The following is a 9,008-nucleotide window of genomic DNA, read 5'->3' as shown; positions in this document are numbered from 1 at the left end:
GTGTGATGAGATGTGGGGACCTCTACAGTCTGAAAGTGCACTCAGACACACACACACACACACACACACACACACACACACACACACACACACATAAATATCTGTATATATGTTGTACACACACAAAAAAATTATGATATATATATATATAATTTTTTTATTTTATTTTTTTATCATTATTTATTTATTTGATACTACATCTCCATTAAGGATGGTCAGATGTGATGCATCGATTTTAAAATTGTATATCTGATACAAGTTCGCCTTTGTATCGCGATGCATCGTTTTTTAACATATTTGCTTTGGGAAAACAGGATTTTTTTCTATATAATTTTTTGTAGATGCGCTATACTTTTAATATTTAGAAAGTGACCAATCATTTGTGAGCAATATTTTATATGTAGGCTGGTTTTTTCTCAGCACCACTGATGCTACGTAAATATGACGTATCACAACACTACAAAGACCGAGGCGTCACATAGAATTCAGATTAACCTGGCAGAGGTAGAGCTGCGTCTTCCTGGAGACAGAACAGGAATTGAACGTCTTGTTCTGGCTTTTATCTTTTTCTTTTTCTTTGCACTACAAATGCCTGTTTAGAAGTCAGGAAGCATTTGAATAAATGTATGATTTGCTGTCTGTCTGAACCAAAAAAAACAAAAACAAAAGCAAACTATCGCATTGTTTTGAATCAAGTCATTATGTTTTGTATCATTGGCTATGCATCAAGATTTTGCATCAGATTGCATCGGTAATCTACGTATTAATATCTATTACCGTACAATATCAATACAATTTTCCAAATCATTTCTAAACAGTCAGTGCATATCACTGATGGCTGAAAGTCAGATTATTGGATTATACTTTTTTTTTACGCAAAGATGGCTGCTTGTTCATCCTGGAGGTGCTGTACATTACTTTATCTATATTTTCTATTTACAGCTGCTTTGACAATAAAACACAGCTACAGCTTTATTGTCCTCTTGCAAATTCTGAAACTGGAGTCAGGGAAGATGTTGAAGTGAGAGCCAGAGATGTTTCGCAGCTGTTGCACCCCCTAGTGGAGACAGGATACACATAGGTATCGCAAACCATGTTAACAATGCTGATCGTTATGATATCAAGAGTACACCCTTCACATTTTAGCAACTATTTTAGTATATCTTCATATGGGACAATACTATAGAAATGAAACTTGGATATATTTTGGAGTTTTTGCAGCTTGTTTAGCAGTTTAGATTTGCTTTCCTCCAAAAATTACTCAACATACAGCCATTATTGTTAAAATAAATGGCAAAACAGTGGGGTTACACACTTGTTAAGTGATAACAGCTGTATGTAGTGTAACATGAGAAGTCACATGTTCTATTTATCGTTTAAATTTTTTTGTCTGCTTGACAGGACCATACAAATGTGTGTATCTTGTATTAGAGCAATAAAATGGTGCTTTGAGTATAATTATCTCATACTGACCACTGGATGTTCAACATGGCACCTTATGGCAAAGATTCTCTGAGGATTACAGTGAAAGTAAAAGTTGTCAGAAAAATAAATATTGAAGTAAAATACTGATACCAGAAAAATTTACTTAAGTACAGTAACAAAGTATTTGTACTTCATTACTTCCCATCTTTCCTGACTAGTGGCCTAGTAATCCTTGGTCTGATCTTGATGCCAACTGGGGTTCTGCCCTACTGTTGTTTTCCTTTCCAATCACACTGCAGTTCTCAATGCAATGAACACTTGTGTTCATCTTCTTCCTGGTTTTGAACCATTTATGTATCCTGGTTTTGACCTCACATTCTTTGCGCCATACTTACAAATGATCTGCACATTTGCCGACCCTTGTTATAGATAATGGTTTTGGTTTTTGGATTTCTCTCAATAAAATGTCATAAATTTATGCACTGATGTCCAGCCTTTTTCCTGCTAATGTTTATATGCACCAAGAGCGTGGTAGGAATGCTTAAGTAAGCGACAGACAGACCAAAACACGAGCCCAGTCCCGGGAGGTGTAGGATTGCAAGAATAAACATTGCTACTAAAACAGCTTAGCACAGGAGAAAAAGCATAAACAGTGTACTTTGGTGAAGAGGAACATAAATGTCCTCAGAATAGGACTGTCTCCATAAAAGTGCAGAATAAAAAAAAAAAAAAAAAACCTGGTGGTGAACAAATATTTCCAGCAGGTACAAAATCTATTAAACCCAAAATGTACAAACAGTAACATGGGACATCAGCAGATGCTAAGAAGTCATCATAATAATAACATTACAGGGGACTATTTTGAATCAGGCAGTTCAAAGACAAAAAAATGTCCATCATGGATTTGGAGTGTCTTGCTGTCTTGCTTATATTTGATATATTGTGTTACTGCACCTTAAAAAAAAAGTAGAACAATAATGGGAAGATTGGATCATTTTAATGACTTGGTTCTTTGAAACTCCTTCATCAAAAAGAACGAATCAGTTTTTTGAGTCATTTAGTTCATTCCGTTCCTTTAATCCCTTAATCACCTTCATAGCGTATATGGGAGTCACGTGACAAAAGCGACTCGAACCAAAAGAGTCAAGAGGTAATCTATTTAATTCTGTTTCCTGTACATAACCTACAGAGATTTTGCGACGCTTTGCTCATGCGCTTCCATTAGAAAATGAACAAATCTCTCTTTGAGACTAATCGTTCTCCTGAGTCACATTAGAGACTCATTTCAAATAAATGAATCGTTTATGAAAGACGCGTCACAGTTGTAGATGATATTTGGCTCTTTTATCAGTGGTGGAAACAAAATAACTGACTTCTTTTTTTTTTTTTTATATTTTTCCATTAATACGTATACAATTATTTTCAATAGTCTTCATTTCATAGCTTTTCTCATGGTTGCGTTGCCTACAGTAGTGTCTGCTTATGTACGAGTTTCTGTCATATTTCAGCCATCATGTGTTCTGCCTTGAGGCCTTCAGAATCAACAGTGCAGGCACCTGTAGCTTAAAATACATTACAATGAAATATTTCTTTACCCAATCAGATTTCGAGCCGTCTTCACCGGGGCCATCTAGCAGGCGTGCGATAACGTCCGCGTTTTCACGTCCGTTGATTGGATGGCCAGAGAGCACACTATTTAGAGCATCAGTAGCAAAATATACAGGCACATATAAATTTGTGTTGACATTATAGCTGTTTTTTAATGACATTTTCAAGATGGACGTTTCAAGAAAAGCTAGACATCATGAGGAAAGGTCAGCCAAAACCATTAAAATCAGTTGTTATGCTTTTTCAAGAACCATTTACACGTGTGCTATAGTTTTAGACGTCTACAAAATGCTTAAAAGTCTGTACATCCCCCGCTCATTGAACATCTACTACACAATTAAACTGTTTTCTATTATTTTAAAACGATAATGATGGTGTCACACTTGCATAGCATAGCTTTCTTACTAACATCCCAAGAATATATTGTTGGAGCAAACACACCTGCAGGTAGGGTTAATTACTGTTAAGATACCATGAGAAAGGGGGACAGAAATCTAAGCTTAGATAAGAAAACTAAGACTTTAGCTTAAAGACGCAAGCACACACATGGAACAGAGAGTCAGCAGAGTATAACCAGATTATCAGATGCTAATAGAAAGCAGGTGAACCCAGTGGGCAGCAGAGAAATAACAAGATGAGAGGTCAGATTCAGGTCCAAAACAGAAACTAAAACAACAGAACCCTGGGAATGGAGGAACCGTGAACAATGAAGACAGTGCAACTTTGCAAACAAAGTTAAACAGTGATAAAGATTTGCACACTGTTAGCATGAACCCAGAAGGCCCTACATTTAAAATTTTTGTTCACACCAGTTCCAAACCTGAGGCCATTTGACCCAAAGTTTATTTCATTTGGTGAAGTCTGAAAACGGTTGTTAAGCCTAGGAGCTGGTAGCTATCCACAAAACCAATTCCATGTCCACTTGAAAACAGTGTTCTGGGGCTGAGCGTAACCAAAGTGTACTTTACCAGAGTAATGTGACTGATCCTGTTACTCCCTGTTTTAAGTTTAGTGCTGGAAATGGTTGTGGTCACAACAGGAGATTGAATGCTTTCTTGAAATATAAAACCAGACTTTTATAGGACTGGAGGTCTGTAATTAGGTCACCTAATGCCATCAGGTCAGCTAATGCATTTGGAGGGTGTGTGTTGGGACTGATGGTTGGAAAAAGCACCTCTCTTGTCTAGCTGCATGGCTAAAAGAGTCCAGCACTTCATTTACAGCTATTCCTTATCGGAAAAGAGAATACTACGAGCAAAACAAACTGCTGTGCTACTCTTGTTACACTTTGTGCACAACAATGACACACAGAATTGTGCAAAAAAAATAAAAAAATAAACACAATTTGAGGTCTTCTTCACACACACACACACACACACACACACACACACACACACACACACACACACACACACACACTTATTTACACACACCACTAAAACAAGTCTCCACTGTTCTGGGAAGATGTTCTTCTGAATCTTGTAGTGAGCTTGTTGAGATTTGTGCTCATTCAGCTACAAAGGTGTTAGTAAAGCCAGGTACTGATGTAGGGTGAGAAGACCTTCAGAGCAGAGCAGTCGGATCCAATTAAACCCAGAGGTGTTCAGTAGGGTTAAGTTCAGAGCTTAACAGCAGGCCACTCAAGATCTTCCACTCTAACCCATGTACACAACCATGTCTTCATGAAACTCACCCAGGCAGGATTTTTTAAGTTTTTACAGGAGTTGAATAAATGAATGAGTGAGTAAATAAATGAATGAATGCATATTTGCTTTGTTTCCTCAAAACAGAAAAAGAGCTTAGCCAAATATCTATAACTAGGAAACTGATTTCACTACTTTCAGTTATCAATGAGCGAAACATTCATACGTTATGTGAAGTAACACCACACTAATGATAGCAGAACTTCATTATATTTTTCTAGATTTTTTTTTTGCCCAATGTGATTCATTTCATGTCCGCCACACAAGAATCTTCAAAAGATAACCCCCCCCCCACACACACACACACACACACACCCGCACCACTACCACCAATTATTCATGAAGGTCTAAAGAAAAAATACATGGCGGAAGCACAAGGCATATAATTAGAATAAACTGGATATGACAAGTAGCAGTAACAGTGGAAAAGAAAAAGAAAAAAACTAGGTTGTGGTTAAAAAAGTGACAGCTGGGATCATATAATAGTGAATTATCTATTGTGGTGTGTGTGGAGTGAATCTTTGCTCCAGGGTTCACACTTTTTCCAGATATAAGGAAGTGCTTTAAGTGCAATTTCCCTTTTTTTTTGCACTCTAATTAGTTGCCTATTTTGAGCAACAGCTACACAGGACAACGTTCTATCCGGCACGATGTGATTAATTCAGCGTGGCCTCGGAAAACAGGCATTTAAGTTTAGCATCCCAATTTGGGTCAGACAGCAGAGAGAGACGTTCGCGAGGAACCCAAATGGCTTCATAACTCCAGCACAGACGTTTTAACGGATGCGTTTTTTATGCCATATTGATATCATATCATTCAAGATGCAAAAGTTAAAACTGCATGCAAAGGTTATGCGGATAAATGAGGAGCTAAACTTGGGAATTAGTTGCAAATGGACGCACGGTGTAGGATTGATTTAGACCTTAGACAGGCCTTAGACCAGTGTAACTGTTGGTAAGATTGTGGAGGAATGAGGGGCTTAAACCAAAGCCCACTTCATCCCCACTCAAACCCACACACAGCCAGCATCCTTGTTTACAGCGGTCTGTGTGAGGAATGAAAGATGTGAGGACCACGCCATCATAAATCTACTGCTGCTCGGCTTGAAGCTACAGAGTGGGACCCCGACAAGTGTTCATCAATCAATCGGCTCAATTAATAATCGCGCTGGAGTGAAGATTCACCGATAAATCGCCCAAGTCTGTCTCGTTCATATTGGGATAAAAAACATTCACATTCTAAATATATATCGTTCAGCTCCATAATGTCTCTGGCCTTCCTTTTTGTTAAGATTCCTAAACGTTAAAAGACACATCTCTCTGCCTCTGGGAGTACTTTAGTTTCGAGAAATTTTCTCCTAATGCGTTCTGGGAGGCCAATCAGGAAGCAGTTTTAGAAAAGGAAGCACGGAGGTCCTGAAAGAGCACTAGGGGATGACAAAGCCTCCGATAGGTTCCTGACTCATTAAAACGAATGAATCACTGTAGGACTAAAAGGGCTGACGGGAGAAATCTTGCTCCAAAAGCAGAGACATTGTCTGCTTTTTATGTCTACAAAAGGCCACGTTCCAGGCTCGGCTGTTAGAAAGACATGCTGTGGCAGATAATTTGTTTGACAGAGGGATGAGTGAAAGAGGAATGAGTGTGCACATGAAGCTTGGATGAGTGATGCTCCTAACATGGCCATGCCTCAGTGTCGTGGGCTGGGAGCATAAAGGCGACGATGCCTGTCTCAGAGACACACAAACTCTGTTAAGTCGCACTACAGGATTACATTCCAAACGCATCACTCCGAGGACCCGTTTAAACACAAGCTGCAGTTTTCTTTTCTGTAGCTGCCTTTCGATTAACAAGATTGCAAAAAATACAAATAAAAGAAATGTTGGAACGGAACCGCATTAAATCAGAACCGACTTCTGGAGCCAATCAGTTGAAGTGTGTTGGAAAGCTTGAACAGCTTTAGCCGCTGAGACGTTAAAGATCAATCAGTCATTTCCTTCAGAATGGCATGAGCTTGGATAGGCCTGACAGGAGACACAGAACAGGCAAGAAGGGGAAAAAGGATCATGATAGATAAAGGAATCTGCCGGTTATTGGTTAAATAATGGGATGTAAATGATAATACATAAATCAATCAATCAATATGAAAAACCATGAGCAGACAGAGGGGGCGAGTAAAGATTGGCTTTTACGCTGAAGATCTGAGTTTTAGAATCATCTGTCATGTGAGAGATTCAGTAATAATCCTCATGAAGAGAGACCTTCACACCAAAATATACTTTTAAACTAAAAGATTGATATTTTACATTGAAATTGTATAAATAACGTTTAAAAAAGTGTTTAGTAACAGGAGGTCAAGTTTTAGCTGTTTTGTTAAATCAGATGAAATTTCTGCTTTATAACTTCGAAAGAGAGAAAGATTTTAAAATATTGTTTACCGCTGCTCTAACATAAGTGATGAATTTGAACTATAAATAAATAGATTTTTTTTAAGTTAGTTTGTTAGTTTTATTGTACACATAGTGGAAATCTGCCTCCACAAATCGATAAAAACATCACAGAACAACCTAAAAATATATACAAATTTACAAACTTACACACACACACACACACACACACACACCAGTCATATGAAACGCATTGTCTTTTAGCACTTCAACTTTTTATCAATCAGGACTTGGTGCTTTATTAGGCATGCAGGACTGGCTGCCATTTTATACATAATGTGCTTGTATGTAGGATTTCACTATTACACTCTCAATCATCAAAACTTCTAAAAAAGGTATTCAGATTTTCTACAACACTGTTTAAAATAAATCTTTTTTGTTGTTGTTGTTGTTTTTTTTTTGCTCTTCCCATGCTAGGGTTTAGATCTTCTCATGCTTGTTTTGTGTTGCCCAAACATAACCTATTATGTTCTGGTATTCTAGGATTTCTTCTTAATTTGACCCTTTATTTTCCTTTGTTTCTTTTAAATAACAAATTTTTACCTCTTAAATAAGCAGCCTTTTTCATTAAGACATGTTTTAAAGCTCAACCATTTACACAAAAACTTATAAAAGATGTATTAGTGATTTCATCCACACTATCTCCTGTATTAAAAACAGTTGTTATTCTGTATCATAAAACAATCCTTAAGCTCCTATTTACTTTTATCTGTCCATAACTGTATTTATTCAATCACAAGTTGCTCATGTTTAAGTGAACATTTAGGTAACAAATGATATGATCCCAGCATTTTATGATAGCAAATTTTTCTATCATTTTAGATCATTTTATGTGGTGAAAAAGCAATAACACTTGTCCCACCACCCATTAGTGATTTTCTTCCTGTAAGACCACACCTCCAAAAAGATTAATGTCCCATCTGTATGTCTTTCGTGGCCCGTAATCTAATGTACATGCACAGTGTATACACTAATGACATTAGATGCCGGTTTACATGATAAACCTGACAAAGAGACCAGATTCTGGAATGTTTTGTAAACAGAGACGTTCCTGAAACAACCTGGATCAAAGCTGTATTTGATTGGTTTATACGTTTTGATGGATCTAGCGTTTATAAACAGTGTAATCAAGGTTGCAGCAGGAGTAGTTCTCCAAGCATTTAAAGCATGTGGAAGGGATTACGTCCCAGACAAAAGAATTGATTTAAGATGATTTGTGCTAAACGGTAATTAGTGCGTGATTACCGAGCTTTGAAGTACTGAGCAGTTTTCTTTTTCTTCTCCAGTCAATCACTGTCCTTCCATCCAAATGAATGCAATATTATATTTAACTATACAGTAAACCTAAATATTTAGACTGCTATGAAACATTTCTTATATTCTTATTAATCATAATTGAATTAAAGTACAATTTACAAAGGAAGAATATACAATTTAATAATAATAATAATAAAATTAATAATAATAATAATAATAATAATAATAATAATAATAATAGTAATAATAATGCCTTCCCGTGGGCTCACCACCTGCAGGAGGGACCGTAAGGGACGGTGCTGTGAGGATTGGGCAGCAGTCGAAGGCGGGGGCCTGCTTAGACTGCTGCCCCCGCGAGCCAAATTACGGATAAGCGGGAGAAAATGGATGAATGAATGAATAATAATAATAATAATAATAATAATAATAATAATAATAATAATAATAATAATAATTGATAATAATAATAATAATAATTGCACTCAAAGTGCAAAGCTGAGACTAAACAAACTTGCGGTCAGCCACGTAATACATTTCTGAGAAAACTCATATTTTAACTATGTTCTGTA

The sequence above is a fragment of the Silurus aristotelis genome, assembly GCF_946808225.1.
Source record: "Silurus aristotelis genome assembly, chromosome: 18".
Taxonomy (NCBI): Eukaryota; Metazoa; Chordata; class Actinopteri; order Siluriformes; family Siluridae; genus Silurus; species Silurus aristotelis.
This window is presented reverse-complemented; position numbering follows the sequence as displayed.